The sequence below is a fragment of the Pterocles gutturalis genome, unplaced genomic scaffold, assembly GCF_000699245.1.
Source record: "Pterocles gutturalis isolate BGI_N339 unplaced genomic scaffold, ASM69924v1 scaffold15927, whole genome shotgun sequence".
Taxonomy (NCBI): Eukaryota; Metazoa; Chordata; class Aves; order Pterocliformes; family Pteroclidae; genus Pterocles; species Pterocles gutturalis.
The window spans coordinates 31,577-52,220 of NW_010108353.1; positions in this window are offsets into that span (position 1 = coordinate 31,577).

Consider the following 20,644-nt stretch of genomic DNA (forward strand, 5'->3'; position numbering starts at 1 on the left):
TCCACATCCTTTTACCTTCCTGGTGGATTGAAGTTGCTAATCAATGTATTATTAACTTTCCCTGTAAACACTGACAGCTTCAAAAACAAGGGTGTGTGTGTCACTTGGAGTATTTACACACACAGCATCCCTTGTATCTCTGGTCATGAACCTTTAAGCTTTTGGGCTAGGCACTGTAGGAACACAAAAAACTCTCATCTCTGCTTCCCTATGAGTCAGAAGATAAGTTTACTGCATCTATGGCACCATCTCCAAAGACAGGGAAAGGGAAAACTATTTCTTCACTTAGTATAGGAGAATCCACAGGAAAAAATAAGATGGAAACTGAATCTTCATTTAACTTTCCATGCATGTCTGTTTATCCATCTATAGGAATGGGATTTACTTGCTTGAATGCTTGAACACTAGTAAGAAATGTATAGTTATGGTATTCTACTCCTCAGACCTGACAGAATCCTTCACTACCACCTGTAAAATAATAGGGGCTTCAGCCTGGAGTTGGCTGGATTAAACGCTGGAATGAAAGCAACTGATAGCTCAGAATCAGTATTTTGTTGTTTTTTATTGATCTCAGAAACTTGCTTACCAAAACTTTTTCATGCTTAGAGTTTTTTACAAGATGGAGCTGAGAAGCTAGGTTGCCGAAGGTAAATTTAAAGCCTTCAGTGGCCAATTTGTTGGATGAGAGAGTTCCTTGCCAGCAGCCAAAGATGTGTCAGGTAAACGTGTTTTAAAGGAAGACTATGCTGATGTTTCTGCTCAGTTGTGTTGTTTTACCTTGAAGAAGGCCCGAGGGCTGGAATGGCAGGGCCTCTTTTAAATTTGCTTTCTCATTTCACAAAAAACTTCTTGATTATGAATATAGCTGGATTTTTACTAGGCTTTTGAAGTGTCCGTTGAAGGGTTTTCTTTGTGTCTCCTGCGAGGTCTGTCTGCTCTTGTAGTATTAAGATTTTTTTTTTTACCTGTATCCCTTTTCATTATTTAGTCTTTATTAAAATAACTTTTTTCTTCTTTATGAGAGTGTATATATATGCATGAACCAGAATCATGCCTTCAACATTTCCAGAGCTGTTTGCCCTAGAAACTTCATCTTGATATCATTTTGAAGTTGAGGGGGGAAGGCAACTACACTGAAAGCTAGAAAACACTGCTTTCAAGCCACATCTGGAATTCTTAGGCAGTAAATGGCTCCAACTAAAAACAGAGAATATAGAGATTTTATATGCCATAAAACTCAAGGAGCCTTGGATTCAGTATAAGGACTGTCACCTGACCTTCATGTTAAAATCCAACTACACAATGCTTTGAAGTATGATTGTAGTCAGAATGCTACCTGTGTATGTATAAAAGGAGAAAAAAAAATTAGCAGTTTCAGTATAAACTTCAGCAGAGTGGAAATAGTGCCCAAATCTTGCATTTATTTTCTGCAAACAAAGCTGTTTTGTCTGTGGAGTCCTACACTTATCACTCTAAATTGCATCGTATGAGAAGAATACAAACATTTTGGCCATACCCACTTATTTTCATCTCATCATGTCAGTTATAACTGCAAGTAAAAGACTTGCAATCTAAGCTGTGAGTTTTCAGTTTTTGCTGAACACCTGCAGATCTCCAGGCTTTCCACCCAGATGACCTGTGTCTGAATTGTTGTGGTCTAAATCAATTATTTCTGTAATGATGGGTAGTAAAGTTTCTTGGAATAATTGTTATGAGACAGATGAGACACACCAGTATCCGTGTGTTAATATTCCCTGAACATTGTTGGTGCATTTTATTTTACACAAAACATGACATTTTGTTCAGGAAGACAAACCCACTCCTCTAACATGGAAACATTTCTCTGATTTCAGGCATGCTCCTCAGAGAGAGAGAAGACGTTAAGGCTTTTGTACTATTAATTTGATTTTATCGACAGCTTTTTCAAAGGCTTAAGTGGAAGGAGAAGACACTCCTTGACCCTTAAACATTGGGTTCATCTGTGACCTGTGAAAAGCAATATTTTGATCATTTGATTCAATTGTTTCCAAACAATGAAGGCAATCTGAGACAAGATCATGTTTAAGCATAACTTTCCACTAGGAAAAGGCTTAGCACAGTTAGAGTTTATATTTAAACTAGGATACAGTCTGAAAGATTCAGTGTTATAATTATATGAGCAAAAATTTCCTATCACACTATGTGACAGCAGAGCAATAAATATGCCATCAGAGTCAACATCAGAAGTACAGTGCAAAATGCTCAGTATTATTGACACTCCTCCATTAGAGACAGTTATAAATAACTCCTTTGTTCGTTATTTCTTCAAGGAAAAATACTGCTTCTTTCTGAAAACTGAAAATCTGTTTGCCTTACTTGGTAGTTAGAGACACTGAGAATGGCAGTGATTCTTCATAGTTCTTGCTGTTTTGCTCTGAGTATTTTTAAATACATGCACACTTCTGAGCTCCACAGTGAAGTGGCTTTGCAAAGAACTTTAAAAGTTTAAAGTTTTTCTTTGTAAACATTCTTGGCTATTTTACTTGTAGTAGTTTGGTCATTTTTCCCTCTACACAAAGGAAAAAAAAATCTCATAAAGGTCAATCTGATACAGAGATTGGGTACAGAATTTTCATGAACTGTTAAAACAACTTTCCTTTTCATATAAGCTTTTGGTTCAGGGATGTCCTTCATTTATGTTGTGAGCACTTCTTGTCAAATACTTCATGTGCTGGAGAAAAGTATATTTAAAGATGGTGAGCTGGAGAATTCCAGGATAGCCCCATTCAGTCACTGTCAATAAAAGACCACATCTTGTAATATGTAATTCTTTCAAAAGAGTATTGTGCCTTTTCTGTGATCATAGCTGGGATATAAATGCAAATTCAAAGCAGCATGTTCTGTCTAAAAGATGTGCAGAAAGAAATGAACATCCTTGTCAGTGGTTTTCTGGGAAAAAAAAGGCTTCCTTTTCACATGTTTAATGTACTTGAAAAATTAAACATAGATGTCCTGATCTTTCCTTTTCCATAATTAAAGATGTGTCTTGATGGGGGACCAATGTGCTTTCTCCCTCTTATTCAAACAGTTGCATTGTCTTCAGTTTGAGGAATATTAGCAATCTAGACCAGTCCTACACTAGACAGTTTCAAACAAGTAAACTGATCTTTTCATTTAAGCATACTTAATTGACTTTTTTCACCTATGTGTAACATGCAGCAACTCCTCATTTCAAATTTTTCTGCATAACCATGTAGCTTATGAAGAAAAATTAGTCTCTTTACCCATTCTTGGTTTGATTATTATCCTACGTGTGTCTGTAGATCTTGAAAGTAATGCTAAGGAAGTAAGTGCCTTTCCACATTGCTTTTGTGATGTTACCTCTGGAAGACATTGATGTTCACCAATGTGAACTTGGAGAAAGATCAGGCTGCCTGTGGAGAAATGAATCTGATGGTATTGAAAGCCTGCAGAGCGGGTGCTAACTCTCTCTTTAAGCCTGTGACTGAACGTTGGAATACACAGAGCCTTTTGTTTCTACAGAAAAGGGTTAAGTCAGTTTTTTTAAATGTGACACAATGGGGGTTTCCAAAGAAATAGACTTAACTATCCAAATAAAGACAAAAACGTAAACCCCAGAGATTTGTGCCTGCATCTATCCCCAGGGAGACTGCCACTAATGTGAAGAATTCCAGCATCGAAGAGGACTTTATGCAGTATGAATTTATTATGCATTTCATGGTTCCTGTGGAATTTTCAATGTCTGCTCAATCTCCATATGCAATTTTAATAAAATATGTTTATAGCACATTCTGCTCTTGTATCTTTTTCTTCCCTTTCCCATAAAATATTCTGTTATTGTTTCAGGCTGAAAATTTTCTTGACTTGGATATGCCGAGGGAAGCACTGCAGTTTACAAGGGAACTCAAGCAGTTCACAGTTTCATCAGTCAGTCATGAAAACTGAGAGAGAAGGGGCTGGAGAGTGTTCTGTGACAAGGAGGTTTCTGATTTTGGTTAGGGGCAATATAACAGGGACCTACAATCTTTTTTTTTTGTTTGCAGACTACTACAGGTATGTAGGTGTTTTTTTTTTTTTTTGTTTTGCTTTTTTTTGTTTCAGTAAGTATTACTCAGCCTGTAATCTTGTTATTGTTTAGTTATCTTCTGGGGTTCCTTTAATGGTAGTCTGTGAAGGTTTCTGGTAAGTGCAACTCACAAGTCTAAAATCATTGCTCCAGAGTAAGGGTTAATAAATTTCCATGAATTTTGTCTATATAGAATTACAAAGTACAGAAGCATTCAAAGAAACGAATAAAAATAAAGAATAAAGAAGATTATAAATGGAGTAGGCAGTATTTGAGGGGTTAGAGTGTTCCCATTTAGGCCAAACTCCATTTTACATCCACCATATACAGAAAGTTGCTGGTATATATTGGTTCTATGGGTTTGGACATTACCACAAATGCAGGTAAGAACCCAGTGAAAGTTAAGACAGCAGCTCCAACCCAACCAAGGCTTAGAAGGCAAGCATCTAAAGGAAAGGTGACTCTTGCCCTCCAGTTAAAGAAGTGGAGCAGAAGAGGAACTGAGACCCAAACTTTAGGAGTGGATCTCTTGTACGTTAGATATGGAGTTGGAGCCAAGGCAAATATCACTAGTCTGTCTGGTGGAATGTCCATCTAGAATCATGTTGTGTACACGAAATGTTGAACCTTGTTGGTGTAATAAGAAATCATGTGGAGTACTAATGTTCTTCCACTTGCTTTTCTCATTAGAAAAGTGAACATTGTCTGTCATGTGCTTGCTGCTTCGGGATGATTTGTCTTGGGCCTGATGACCTCGACCTTTCACACTAAGGGTTTACCTGGTCTCCAGCTATCTTTGCGGGGCTCCAGGAGCTGGTTCTCTTTGGACTTTTGGTTGCTTTCTTGCTGTGGCAGATACTGGATCTGTTTCACAGACAGACTTTTTGGGTTTCCTGAGAATGCTTTTCAGTGAACTTTGCTATTTTTACTATCTCTGGAGCATTTTTTCGTGGTCTGTGGTTTTGGGGGTGTAGGGTTTGGCTTTTTTTTTTTTTTTGCTGTCCTCATATTTGCGGAGCTGAAAGCAACAGCTTTGTAGTATGAACCAAAGTGTCAACAGCCTACCTGCTGAGAAACAGAGAGAGCCTTGATATTGTGCAAGCACTGTCCAGCAATAGCCGAAACATCAGTGTGTTACGAATACTGTTTTAGTCACAAATCCAAAATGCAGTGCTATATGGGCTGCTGTAAAGAAAGTTAGTTCCATCCCAATCAAATCCATTAAACCTTTGCTTCTTAACTAGAGCTATGAAGGCTGGAGCATCTGCGGCTCCAGAAATTCTGAGATTTTTCCACGTTGGGCAGAAACTGCTCTTCTGATGTAGCCAGAGAGACAGTAAAGAGAGTTGCAACTGCTTGTGACTGCTCTGCTTCCATATGCTTCTATCTCTGCTTCCATATGCTTCAATCTCTACTTCCATATGCTTCTATCTATGGAACACCAAGTGGCAATGTTAGTGTGAAGCCTGCTGAAAGAATTTTTGCCAGATCTGGAAGTAGAGCACTGTAATTTATTCTTCCCATGATATATCACTTTGTTAGTAAAACAGTCAGAATGGTTTCTCCTCAAAAATGAGGGAAAACAGTGTGAGTTTAAGTGACATGGAAGCAACTGAAATTATGAACTGAAATTAAGAAAGTGAGGAGCTCTGGATTACCTTTTTCTCCTAATGTCTCTTAATAGTAAGTACATACGTCATCTTTTGACCTCATCTCTCCATTGTTCTGTATTTTGTTTCTGTAATGCTTCCATGATGAGCAATATGGATCAAAGAGATTAAACCTTGTTTGCTACTGATCTGACATAAAGGCCATGATTCTTCAGTGTTTCAAGGTAAAATGATAAATAACCATGGTAGTGAGGAAAGCCTCCTTGTTTGCAGTATGACACAATTAAGCTGCATCTGGTAGCACTTCATTTGCAAAATGTTCACAGAACTGTTCTAACACCATCCATGGTGCTGATGCACAAACTGGGAAATAATCAAAAAGACATATTTGTTACAGGCTTCATTGGAGACAAAGAGCAAAAGAGAAGCATGCTGTTCTCCAAGTAGAAACATACCAGTCCTGCAATGAGTGGGAGGGAGGGGAGAACACTAAAACTTAAAATCAGCCCAGACAGAATACTAGAGGAATTTAATTAGTTTTGACTAATACTGATCTTAAGCAGGGTTCTTTACTAAAGAGTTGATTGCATAAATGCTTCAAGATTAAGCATGTTCAAAGAAGTGAGTATCCCCATTTCTTTTTTTTAAGCTGACTTTCAGTTATCCAAGAACTGCTAAATTTGTTTTAATCAATTGTAGGAGGACAGAAGAGTACACTTGGAAAGTTATAAGTTTCTTGATGTTTTGGATTTTTTCCTTGTCTCTGTTGCCACGAGTGTTTTCAACTCAGCCTGAAAATATAGAACTGAATCTGTGGATTGATGGTTATTACACATGAGCATGCCTATGAGCTCTGTTACAGCCTCTCTGTGGGCCTGGTGACCTTGTACTGATTAGAAGATGTCTTTCCCAATGGAATAACAAGAGATCTGCCCTTAGTGCTCGTGCTCTGGGATTAATTTAATGGGTGCACTGCAAAATGCAAAATTCAGTGCAAACAGGCTGTTGTGGGAACAGCTGGCTTAGCATTTTCTTGCCTTGGTAGACTTTCAAGCCATTTGGACCTTCCTTCTGCAGCAGGCAGTGCTGGCAGATGCCCTCTTATGTTTAGAGGTGAATCTTGTCCCTGGAAAAGTCATTTTGTAAGTGCAAAAAAAGGGCATTGCGGTTTCACTGCAGGAGTCAGTACTTGATCTTTTCCTGACACTGCTGAACGGGCCTTGCTGTCTTGTGTATTAGAATGACTTAATTGGAAGACTGGAATATTGTCGAAAACTTCAGCGGTCGCTGAGGGATTTCTTTTTTCCCTTCTGTCCAATTTGGTAAAACTGAATATTCTCTGTAAGTATGCATAGAGGAATAAAGTCGTGCCTTTGCAGAGCTGTGCTGAACAAGCAGGGCTGTATTGGTCTTCCTCAGAATTAAATACCAGCCAGACCTGCTGTTCATATGTGACACGCTTGTTTGCATTTGCTCTGATCTTTTGCCCAAACAAAAAAGCAGGAACTGAATAGGATTTAATTGCGGGCTTATTTAAGCCTTCTTTTTTGCAGATAGTTGTGGAGTCTATTTATCTGAGTAGAACTTTTGAAACATAGTCATTTCTGCTCTCCATTTTCTCTTTTTAAGAAAATCATCTAGCCACTGATGTTTAGTTTGTTGCCTTTTGTTTCATTTCCTTCTGATGGAAGGCTACATTTAGTGTCATGACATCAGGCTACTTCTGTCATAAAGAAAATATCAAATTAAATTATTATTTTTTTTCTCACTGTAAGTCTCAAGCAAAAATATTTGCTTTTTTTTATTTTTTCCTGGGGTATGTAGTTTTATAGGGTTCTGTTTTGTCTTAAAGAATTCTTATTGATCAGAGTGTGAGGGGCATAAAATCAGACTAGATTCAGCCTTCTACTGTTTGGTAGAGCTTTTCATGGCTTCTCAGAACATGCCAAATCTAACTTCTATCACTTTTGGCTTTTTTGTTTCTCTGGATTTATAATAAGTAATACTTACCGCTCATAAACCAAACTCTTTTACTTATGGCTTAACCAGTTCAATTAACATTAAAACAAGACATTAATCTTCAGCCACCTTTAGAAGCAAACATTTTTTTTCAAACTAGCTTGACATTACTTTTTCGTGTTGTGATGTTTTTCTCATTTGCTGGGAACATGCACTAGAAATCATAGCATGATTCCACAGGACACGTTGCCTGATGAAATTGTGTTATTAGGTGAGTTTTATCCTAACTTATGATCAAGAGATGAGTTTGTTACTGATCCTTTCTGGCTTGCAAAATTAGTTCTGTAGAGATCTAGTGCTAAGCTTTATTTAGTAGGAATCGCATAATAAGAAATACAAGAGAGCTTTTTTCAAAAAAAAGCTCTGCTTGTAATATGAAGATTTTTTTGATAAGGCATATTTTTTTTCATCAATGTTGTTCACATTCAACAGATACTAAGGTATTTGTAAGTGTTTGTATATATGTGTGTAGGTACTTTCTCTGTTTTCACATATCTCTATATATGCATCTTGACCACAACATATGTTTCTACTGAGTTTCATCTGTTTTCTTCAGTGACAAAGGGACATGATTATCTCGGTTGGGATTGCAGGCTACTACAGACATGGAAGAATGAGCTGGATGCCATATTGCTTAATCAGCCAAGTGATTGGTTAGTCTGGTTATTTTGTGCAGAAGGAGAGATGCATAGCCTCTGGCAGAAATAATGCAATATGATTTTTCAGATCCTGTCATTCTTTTTCTGCTGGTAGTTGAGAAAATTATATATGGTATACAGCCAAGCTTTGCATATTGAAAGTCAGTAGTATGAAAATCAGAGAGGAGGAGCAAATATCTTTTTCAGTGTTGTAATGTTTCTTGGAGATTAAGGGAGTATACAGAATGTTATTGTAAGCATTTTCAGGTTGCTCACTTCAGTTGTCAGTGTTACCTAGACAAACCTCCCAGGCCTCTTAATATTGTCATTAGAGAACAAAGTCGACGTATAACACATAAGAGGAGCTTTTTAGAATTTGAGATGGTGTCTTCCCTGCTCAGAGAAGCATGCTCAGGGTGGTTTCGCAGTACTTTGTTTTAACTTAGTGGTGCATGCACAATGGCGAAGAAAGACTAGTTAACACCACTGAGAAATGTTTTCCTGTTAAGCCAAAGGTAGAGAGACCTTCACTGCTATTGGATTATATTATTATTCAGGATTTTGTAAAGGCCATTTTAGATTCAACCAAAGCTCTTCATTTTTTTTTTCTCTTGTAATACAGAGAATAGTAAGGAAAAAGTCCACTGTTAACTTTAATTCAATCAGTAAATTTTAGTTTGGTGTCATTCTAAGAGACTATAACACTGAGGAGTTCTGTGAGAATTAACTTTCTAAGTAGGTATACCTTTGTCCCATGCTTAGGAATTTTTTTCTATTTAAGCAAATGGCAAATCTTGAAGACATTGTGTCCCTGATGGTATAAAGGTATTTTGTTCCAGGTCTAGTTTTTTTATTAAGTTGCAGCACAAATGAGTGCTCAAGATTTCATAGGACTTGATTGTCCTTTTCTCTTATGTCAGACAATATGCTGGCTGTATTAATGACAAGATGTTTCATACCTGAAATTGGTAGTAAGGGAGAAAATGGAAGATTGATATGAAAGAAAATTCATAAATGCATGCAGTCTTAAAAAAAAAAGCCTGTTCTATTGCTATGTAACAAAATGTCACGAATTAAAAAATAATCCATTAACTGAATTGGCAGATCATCCTCAAAAGAAAAGGGTCATATAGAATAGTCTGTAACCTCTAGAAAAAGAAATCAAGATAGTATCCTGGAATTTGTTTAGCTTGGGATCCTAATAGTAGTTCTGGATAAATCAATCCGTGACTTTTTTCCACTTTCTTTTGTTGACTCTTCTGTCAACCCCATTTCCCTCTCTGTTTTGATCTTGTATTTTGTTCTGATGTGTCCTATGATTCTGTGTTTGGGACTATTGTGGTTAAGAGGTATGAAACTTGTTATTGTGCACAAACTTAATATTTGCCAAAGTAAAGCCTTCTGCACTTGATTATGTGCTAGCACTTAGTGTCCTTGATTTTGTTGAATACTTTAGATAATTAGAACATGCCGTTTGAATACGTTATTTTTGCAGCTATCTCATCCCCGTGTTAATTTTTGTCTATATGTTAAATTGTCTGTATGTTAAACTTTGGAACCAGATAAGCTCAGAGAAAACCTTATTTGTTTAGCAATGATGGCAACAGAACACTTTTTGGAACCAAAGTGTAGCATTGCTAATGGATGTTAGAAGGGAGTCTATAATTTTCTATCTCTAAGCACAATGCTAAAATCAGTCTCTCTACAGAAGGCTAATGAAGGCTTGCTTACCACTTGGTCAGAAAATCCACACCGATGGAAAGGGTGTTACCCTGCTGACTTAATGGGAGCGATGCAAAACTGACACATTTGGATTTGACTCAGGAACTTAAAACAATGTGGGTCCTTGAAGGTTCGTGTGGAGAACAGGCCTTTTAGCCTGGTCTTTGCATAAGAGTGAGTTTTACCCTGGGTATATGGATTACTCTACATAAAAGGCCTTCATCAGTTTTTACCATATGGTTAAAACACATATACATATTTTTTCTGTTACCTCCAGGCACTGTGAAGCAGCTGCTATTAATGAATAAAAACAGCCAACAAAATCATGGCATGTGTTTGCTAGAAGGAACAATTTATAGCCAGGAGTCTTTAGATTACTAGAAAGAAGAAAAAAAGAACAACCCAAAAACACATGACCTCTGAAAGCATGTATGAACTCTAAGTTTCGTCTGCATTTAGGCACCTGCGCTGCTCAAGGCAACAGAATACAGGACTGACTAGAAGATATTAATTCTAGTCCTATTGCAAAAAATTACTGGGATGGGAACTGGAGATCTAGTGTAGTGGTTTGGTTTCTTTTCTAAACACCATTGCTGTAGTTTGTCTTCTAGTTGACCATGGTATCAAGATATTTGTAGCTTAATGGAGAGATTTGGAAGAGATGATGTGATTTTTGTCTCTTGGAATAATTGAAATATAATTTACAAGGTGAGCCTTGGAGGGTGGTCTTACTGTAATGCAAAACTATGAGCTCTAGTAATTTATTTCATAGTCCTGGTTTATATTTTTACCTTCTAAAAAATGAAGCTGACCTACCTTCTACACAGAGCAATGACAAAATGCAAGATTCTTATACTTCAGAAGATGACTCTTTAATAGCCCTTAGTGTTTCATAATTGATAATTATCAAGCTCAGTGGATGAGCAGCAAACTCTTTTTAATCCTTCCGTGAGGCTCATCTTATGGTTTTTTCTGTTCTTAGTTTTTTTTTTTTTTTTTTTTTTTTTTTTTTTTTTTTTTTTTTTTTTTTTTTTTTTCATGTGAACCAGTGAATTCATCATTTATTTCTCATAAGGGCTGTGGACCAAACAGTGGGAAGATCAAGATAGCATGCAGATTCTGTAGGGTGTGAACGCTAAAAGGGATTATGGCATTGTAGTGAGAAAAATGTTGAAACTTTATTTGCATTACTTTATAATGGCTGCTGCAGTTCTTGATTTTCGTAAATGGGGAACAGGAGCAGCGGTAGGAAGGAGTGTGGGATTCTGTTGTTCTACAGAACTGGGAAGATTGGCATCAGATGCTATCTTAGTTTAGCACAGGAGGGAAGAATAAAAAAAAAAATCCGAAAAATATCAAAGTAAACTTATAACTGGGAAACATTTTACAAAAAGACATTTGAAATGCTCCATCATTCATTCAATTCATTCAAAAAGAAACTGGGAAGTGCCCAAGTTACGTTAAAGTTGTGGAGGAACAGAGATCGTTGATCTAGAGAGAGACTAGTCAAAGAAATTCAAATGAAAAATAAGGCTGCATTTTGTAGTGAGCATGACTACCAGTTGGAACAAATTACCCAGAGGTGTGATGGTTCCTCTTTCTCTTGTTTTATAGAAAAGCCAAATGCCTTTGAAAGGTGTTGTAGACAAAACTGGGCATGATGTAGGAGTATCCAGGTGAAATACCATAGCCAAGAGGAGGAGCTATTCGAAGTTTAATCCACAGGAAGATTCCTCTACAGAATATATCCATCTGTATTGTACTTTGTCCTGAATGAGATGTTTCAGATTGCATATGGTGCTCTGACTGCAGTGACAAAGGAATGTCACTTGCAGAAGCATTCAGCTGTGACTAAATTTTTCTCCCTTATAAGGTTGAGGGGAACATAAGCAGGCTAATGATGTCGAAAGAAGAACAGCGTATTTCCTGAATATGCTGCTTGCGGATCTATGAACTCCAGAAAAGCCAATAAGGGTAAATGCCTGGTGGTTTTGCGGCTTCATTACAGAAAACTCGGAACATGGAAATCATCAACAGCAGGCAGGCAATTCTAGTGAGAACTTGTTTCACGATTAAAACTGCTAAACTGTGTTTTAGCTCTTTCAACAGATAATGCTGCTCACTATTGTTGAGTTTAAATTTTTTTTACCCACCATTGTTGGTAATGGTTTATTAAAAGTTTGAAAGTATGTATAGTATTAACCAGTATTATCCAGTATGCATTTCTGTTTGGTGAGTTTGCAATGCACATGTATGGATGCTTCTAATACACCGTTTTGTGTTTGAAAGCTGATTACCTACATTTTTTTTCTGATTTCCAGTGACTAGTGTCAGCAACCCCTTACTGTGAATGTCAGATGAACAAGAGTACCTAGGAGAGGCATACCTTTCAGCAAGAAACATATAAAGATGTAAGGTACTTTTAGTTTAGATGTTTACCTAATCCTAACAGGAGATGTAATTGCAAAAAAAAATTAAAAATTACTTTAGGATGATTAATCTTTCTTGTAACGAGATATTAATATAAGCCTTGGACAAAAAATAGTTCATTCTGGTTTATAAATATGGAAATAAACATCTGTGGTAGTGAGGAACTTTAAAACCTTTTAGAACAGAAGTGTTTATATGCAGAATTGTTGCATTTTTGTTAGGCAAATTCAATTCCTAAGCTCCCACATGTGAGGCATTTCTAATTTTACCCAGCTGAAACTTAGCATGCCAGCTGCCAGCCCTGATTGCTGTGTTTTTTTGTTGCTGGAGAGGGTTGGAACTCTTAATTTTTTGAAAATTATTTCTCATAAACTGCAAATTATTCTTCATTGTGGTGGGAAAAAAATAGTTGAGTATTTTATATCAAGTAGTGTGACTCTTCCTCTTAATGTATTCTTCTTACTAATGTTTTTAAGTGGAACTGCTGCATGACAGCTTGTAATCACGGTGTCTTCAAGAGGAAGGGGCTGATTCACTCCCAGAGGTCAATGGTGCAAACTCACAAACTGGTAGTGGAAAACAGTGATGTTAACATAGAGAGAGCAAGCTGCCCCCTCGAAGTTGCTTGTGTGTGCCAAGTGCTTACTTTACTGCCTTGTGGTGAGTTACTTCTCTTTCAAAAGGAGTGACCCAAGTTAAGTGTATATATCTGTGGTTCTTTTGGAGTAGTGAGCTTGTAACCACATGGTCCAGCCTCTACCAAAGTAACTTTATCTGGCAATAATGTGTAGAAAGTAAACAGCTTTATATAAAAGTCCTGGGCCCTGTGTACTCTGTTATGCCAGTGTGATGTTATTGTTTGTTACGTAGAGAGTAGTAACAGTATAAAGTAGGTGCAAGTAGACAGAGAAGGGGAATAAATAACTCCCATCCTTGCCATGGTCAGAATATCTTGTTTGATTGAAGCAAAACTTTTTTTTTTTTTGCACTGCAAGCACTGTTTACAAGGAATTTAAGTGTTTCCATTGCTAACTGAAAACTGTACTTTGGGTAAATCCTCAGTTACAGCCCTTTATTAAAATCCTGAGAGTTCTAAAGTATGGATTTGAATGTCACCATTAGTGCTACCAATAGGCCCAAAGGGGAAGGAAAGCCAGAGGGGAGTGGAGTCCAAAAACACCCAAGTTTGAAAGTGGCCATTTTTCAGATGGTTTCAAGGCTTTTGTATGTATGTGTGTTCCGGCATACAGGCACACACACTCATAATCACAGAGTTGCCATTTGAAGAGTGGATCATTAGCTGTCTAAAAATTAAATATGTGTAAAATCACATTGATATTAATCTCAAATGGATGTATGTATCATATCATTGCATACTATATAGTCATCTCACACACAAATTGATATCAACTGTCCTGTATAGAACACCATAGTAGCTTAAATGTGCTGTTAATTCTGAAAAAAACCCCTCTTTATATTAAAAAAAACCTTAATAAGTAATGCTAGATACAATTGTGGGAGGAGGTCAGAGGTTTACATGAATACCACCCGGATCCATTAGTTTTACTACAAATAGCATAGTTTTGTTCGCTAATTAACTCTGGGAGAACGCATTTGTTCTATGATGTGCAAAATTAAATAAGCAAACAAAATATGTAGTCTTTTCTGATATAGGAATTTCATACACTTAAAATGTTTAAAAAATATGTTGTAAAGGCTGCTTAAATCTTTAATGAATAATAGGGATTCTCTATTTTTTTTTGTCTGATGAGGACAGCATAATCCTTTCCCCAGAAGGCCCTTCTCTCAAGAGTTTTGTCATAAATTCCTCCTGTGTTTTGTTGTTATGTAAGCTAGGAGGCCCTTGGCTATAATAAATATTGGTTAGCTGACCTTTTTAAACAACAGTTGAAATAGTTTGGTTTCAGCCCAAAGTTATTTGTAAATGAAGCAAATGTAATTATTGCTTTTACTTATTACTCACATTGAGTCAATTAATCTTTCCATAAAAATTAAATTATTAAAACACAACATTGGACTGGGAAGTAAAGATACCTAATTCATTATTCATCATGGAAGGTTGTGCACACAAGAGTGCTATAGTCATAGTTTTTATATTCTAAGGGTGTTTGTGAGACTCTCTGAATCTTTGCCCAATCATCTTTTCATAATTTAAGACCAAATCCAAGCTCTTCAGGAAGAGAACTGACAAGAGTTCTAAGACTCTGGTCAAGTAAAACCCTAGGAATGCCTACTTAAAATTATTAGTATTAACTCCTTTTTTTGCTTGAGGGTTAATTGACAACTATTCCAAAAAGGACCGGGGCTTGCTAGGAGACAAGGAGGACATGAGACAAGTGTGGCTGTATATTGGCATACTGGAGCAAGCCCAGGGCAGGGCCACCAGGATGTCAGAGGACTGGAGCACTTAGAGCACAAGGGGAGTGTGAGAGACCTGGCTTTGTTCAGCCTTTCAGGGGGCTAAAGGGAGACTTTATGTCTGTCTACAGCTATCTAATGGGAGGGTTTAGAGAAGACAAAGACATACTCTTCTTGGAGGTACATAGCAAGAAATAAGAGGAAACAGACACAACTGGCAACAAATGAAATTGTTAGTTATTAGAAAAAACAGATTCACAGCAGTGGTAGTCAAATATTAGAAAATGTTGCCCAGAGAGGAGGTGAAATCTCCATCCTTGGGGGTATTTAAAATTCGGCTGGACAGGGTCCTGAGTAACCTGCTTTGAACAGGGAGTTGAATCAGATGAACTCCAGAGGTCCCTTCTAACCTTAATTGTTCTGACAACCCGGGGGGAAAAAAGGGAAGAACAAAAGGTTTTATTTAGAAAAAAAAAAAAATTAAAAATTTATTGCTCTGGTGAAAATTGCTAGTTGTGATGTTAAAACTGACCCATGGAATAAAATCTGGATGCTTTGAGGGACGTGCTTTGGAATAAAAATACTTGCTTTTGCTTGTTCTAAGAAAGATAGATGTATGATTTTTTTCCCCTGTCTTATATGACAACAATATTATTTATCTTTGTACTGTATCACCTTCCTCAGCTGCAGAAGAACATCGGTTCCATGGGAGTTACCATCTCTTTGTTAATATGTGTCTTCAGGTGGCAAAAAAGGGGGGGAAAAAAGGAAAAAAAGAAAAGAAAAGGTGAACTTCAGGAAAAACTAAAGAAAAAATACTATCTTCTCAATTGTTTTCTCACTGTAGTCTTTCTCTCACTTTAAGGAGGAAAGTTATGCTTGCAAACTGGAAGAAAAGGCTTTGAGGCAAAAGATTGCTCACTGTTGGCATGCCTTAGACATCCTATGATTTCCATAAAATGGACTCCAATGCTTTTAAGCTCAAGGCTAGGTTTTACTACAGAAAAAAAGAAAGAAAGTTTTTGAGCAAAGTAAATTAAAAGTGATAGATTGGGAGAAGCATGACAGGTTTGAAGATTTCCCCTGCTCCCATTCCCCGCAATTCTCCCACTTGCTCTATTTTTGTAGGCTCATCCTTACAGTTATTAATTTAGTGACTCTGTCCCCTATATGAAGCTTCCTGTTGCAACTCTTTGGCCTGCTGCATTTTGTAATCCCTCTGGCCTTCTTCCATCAATCTTGCCTTGTGTCTGCCAAGCACAGTCTTTCACACCCCTCTCCAAGTTGTCCACCTGATTTCTTAGAGGAGCAATGAAATGTAAAAACTAACAAACCCCCAAAAATCATCTTGTCTGTCACAGAAGGTTTAGGCGTAAATCCAGTTTCTCTTGGTATGAGCTTTTTCTGTAACAAAGGGTTGGCAAGAGGACGCTGTACAGTTCCCATGAAGAGGGAAAATGGACATTAAAGTGCTATCTTGATTTGCAGGCAGAGGAAGGAGGCTGAATTTGAGGAGGATTTACTTTGCTTGTTGGACCACCGGTAAGTCAAAAAGTAATGAATATTTTTCTAGTTGTTTTCCACTATAAACTTATTGTATTCAGGAAGGGAATATGTATGTAGCAGGAAGGGAATATGTATGTAGCAGGAAGGGAAAGAAGAGAAGTAACTCCTTTCACCTATATTCTTATTTTTACAGGAAAGGGAACATCAAGTGTATTTTGTACTAGAGTCCAACTGTGTTGAATAACTGTATGCACAGTGTTTTATTATTTCATTTTTGTCTTGACCTTTTTTATGATTCTATTGTTTCCAGATGTGTCCATTCCAAATAAATATCCACCAACTTTCCTTGGAGCACTCAGAAACCACTAATGAGCTGTTATATAGTGGCTGTGTCAGACTACTACCTGTTTTCGACCAAATCCTTGCCTCTTCTTGTTGCGTTTATTAAGAGCATCTGATCCAAAGCAGTACTGGACATTTTTCTTTCCAGTGAACTCAAGGGTGGCTAAAGCATTCATCATCATATAGAATCAGCTTATGAAGATATCCAAGGTGGATCTTTGCTAATGTGTCTTCAAAATGTCAGTTATGGACACATTTGTTGCACAAAACAGCCAAAGGCTTATGTCTTGTCCCAGTTCATGGTATAGAACAATAGGAAAAATCAGAAAGATCACATCCTAGAATGACTGCACTGGCTTAGGATGTTTTTTTTTCTTTTCCACTTATTTCTGTTGCTTTGAATGTCATAACTGGTCTCCTTGTTGGGCTGACTTTGACTAACTGCTGTCATGCATATGCTCTTTTCACTACCACTTTCTTCTTGTCCCACAGACGGCTGAACAAGTTGCATGCCAGAAGCTTGATGGGAGCTGGAAAGAGCATGAAAGTGTCCTTCCTGGCTTTATTTCAATATCTTTGCTAGATCCTGATGTTGGGTGGAACCCGGAAAGTATTCACATAGAAAAACAATTAAGAAAATACCATGAACAGTATTAATTTGGTTTTTAATGTGAATTGATCTGACTCATTTGAACAATATTTATTTCAAAGACTCAGAAACACTTGTTTTTTTAGATTAACATTGAAAATGTACCACTTGCTCTTTTTTGTAGGTACTAAGCAGTCTGGATTCCAAGTAAAAACTTTATAATTCCTTAAATTCGGAAGGACAAAATGGGCTTCAGGATAATGAAATTGGTCCTTTGTTGTAAATATTGCCCATTCTTGTCTATAGTAAGGATTATATAGTATAATAAACTATATAACAATAATTATTCTGTAGCAGTCTATGGTTCAATAAATACACCATATGCATATCGACATAGGTGAATTGACAAGTTCCAAAGGAAATTAAACAACTTTGACTACTTCGACTAAGATTGACCAGCAATGGATGAATAATGCATCTGGGTACACTGGAGACTGTAGAAGAAGAGCCTCTGTACCTTAAAATAGGTATAGAATTCTTCATTGTAGGGCTTGACCTTTTTCAGGTGTTCATCTGCCTTTGTCTGTTTGACACAGTATTGTAAATGTGCCCCACAGCTCTAGCTCCTCAGCCATTAATTTTCTTGACTTCAAATATGTTGTGGTTGCCTTACAAAAAAACACCTTCCACTAATTGTTTCACCTTCTAGGCAAATGACAATGTTGAACAACAGTAATGCTTTTTGATGCCCTTATTCTATTTTGATCACGGTGAGTATAATTCTCTTTTAGCTGGAGAAGTGAAGATTGAATCTTGCTTAAGAAGGCTTCTCTTGAAACAGGAGTAGCATGGCTGAGTAACACTTCAGTAGGGGGTAAGAACATAATAAAACTATCAATAGATAATCAGATGTGACACTTTTTGCAGTAGTGCTACATACAGTTGATAGCTCCATGAAATAATGCAAGCACCTCCAAATACTTGGTTTTGTTTATTGTCTATTTAATTTTGCTGAAAAATTAATGCAAGGTAATGACTTTGAAATGTAATGTTTGTGAAATCTGCATAAAGTTAATGTAGGGTAGTGATAATTGCATTATGTTCCTTTCACAATAGGGTTCAGTCACCTAGTTGCTTATTTTTTTTATGGTCCAGTGAAGATCTCCTAATTTTTTTTTAGGTCTGAACAGTCTCAGCTATTTTCAGCCTACTTTTACTGTACATGCAACACCTCAGGGTCAAACCGCTCCCTACCAAAAACTTCAGTGAGAGTGAAATGTGGTTTTGCATCTGCAGTTATGCCATTCTTTCCCACAATCTGCTTCTACTTTCTTTAACAAAAACCTCCATGTCTGATCCAATAAGCTAACACATAAAATATGTCAACTTGTGGGCTACGAGTAATTTAAATGATAAAGAAATATCTACCTCACTTTTGTAAAGGCTTTTTTTTAGAGCCTTTCAGATCCTTTGGCATTTACTTACTGTAAAAATACTCTTCTCAACTATGGTTAAAAGAGTTTTATCATGTTGGCTGCAAATAGAAAGAGGGTAACAAACCCCAGTCTGTTAACACTTTAAAATAGCAATCAGTGAGCAATTAGAACAAGATCACAGGAAAAATGAGGAAGTCTGTAGCTCAAACTATTTTGATTTTAATGAAAACAGATTTATGTAATTCTTGGTCAATGTAAACTGCTGCTTTGAACTCAACAGTTCTAGATCATTTAACTTAATACAGGAGCAGGAAATTATTGCTTTCTATTTATAGAGTGTCATTTTTAAAAAAGTAAACAAATATCAACCCACCAAACACACAAAACTCCCTTATCTCAAAAGAGCTCCCTGCCATTCCTTTTTAAATTGCTGTTTTACTTCTGAAGTGTTATTCAGGCCCATGTCATGTGTTGACTGCTCTCCGTTTGACTGCACTGTGAGAACAAGCTCATAGGTCATCTCTGACCCAAACACATGTGTATGGCTCCCAGTCCTGCTATCCACACTGCTCCTCAAACTCCCATCAACAGCAGGGAACAGTACAAACCGCCACCTCTGTTGGTTCCAGGTACACCTTGCTCTCACACGCAAGAGAGAGGTTGGTGGGAGGACAATTTTAGTGCTTTTGGGTGATGACCAGCCTACTGTGCTTTAAGCCAACATGTTTCAGTGTGGATGAGTTTGCTAAGTAGCTGAAACCCTTTCTTCTTCCCCTGGCCTTATTGTCAAAAGCCAAGGTAAAAGTGTGGTGGTCAGTGGGTGAAGGACGACATGATTGGCTTAGTGAGTTAATTAATAGTTCATTAATAACCAGAATGTTGTTCTCAGTGTGGGAAAATAGTGGAAAATTGGAAGATTCTTGTTAGATTTTTTTTTGGCATTTAATGTTTATAGCTGAGAAACCTGGGATAAATGCTACGTTGCTACTAGGCTAAACTACTGCTACTAGGCTAAACTACTGCTGTTTGCAACGTGATACGAGCCATTGTTCAGCTCTTGGGACAGATAGTGAGTTAAAGGGTAAGGCTGGCATCCTCCTGTCCCCTAGGTGCAGTGTGTTACAGAGACAAATGCACAGAAGGTGAAGATTTCTGACCATGAATGAGAGGAAGGGTGTTTCGATGTAATTAGAGTTCCTCAAATCTCCCAAAACTGTGTAGACCTGTAGAACTAAAGTAAGCACAGCTGTTTTCTCTGCATTGTACTTGATGTTGTATTTCATGGGTAGCCATAACTATAGGTTGCAAAGCTTGTTTAATTTATACAGGGAATGGGTATCTAAGAAATAACAGTATAGTCATGATGTGTGAATCTCAAAATATTCAGAGGTTTGTTCTAGTTTGGATAGCAGTAAAAAGTGCAGATGCTGGTCTGAGCCTATTGGATCTCTGAAAACAGGCTGCAGACCCTAGTCCAGAAGAAGTCTCCCAAGTTTTTTGGCCACTGCGAGAATTAATTTTGAACTGGAGGAGCAGTGCCCGAGGCAGCTGAAACCAAATGGTAGCAATCATCAGCAAAGACAGCCAGAAAGAAATGCAAAAGCTACACAAGTAATGTAGCCAGTTTCATTCAATTTAACTCTGGCATGTTTTTTCTTATTGGCTCTGAAATCTCTTGGCATGTAGATCAAGATATCCAAGCAGTTTAAGCAGAGATTTACTCCTCATCTCTTTGAAAATGCTTTATGCCTGCAGTTAAGGAAGTTCAGCAGAAACCTGTATCTTCAAACTGGGAGTCCAATGTCAAATTCTAGTCTGTTCCCATCCATACTAGTTCCACCAGAGCAAGTCTGACTCCAGTCATCATGCTCCCTTTACTATTTGAAGGCAACTGAAGGAGAGTAATC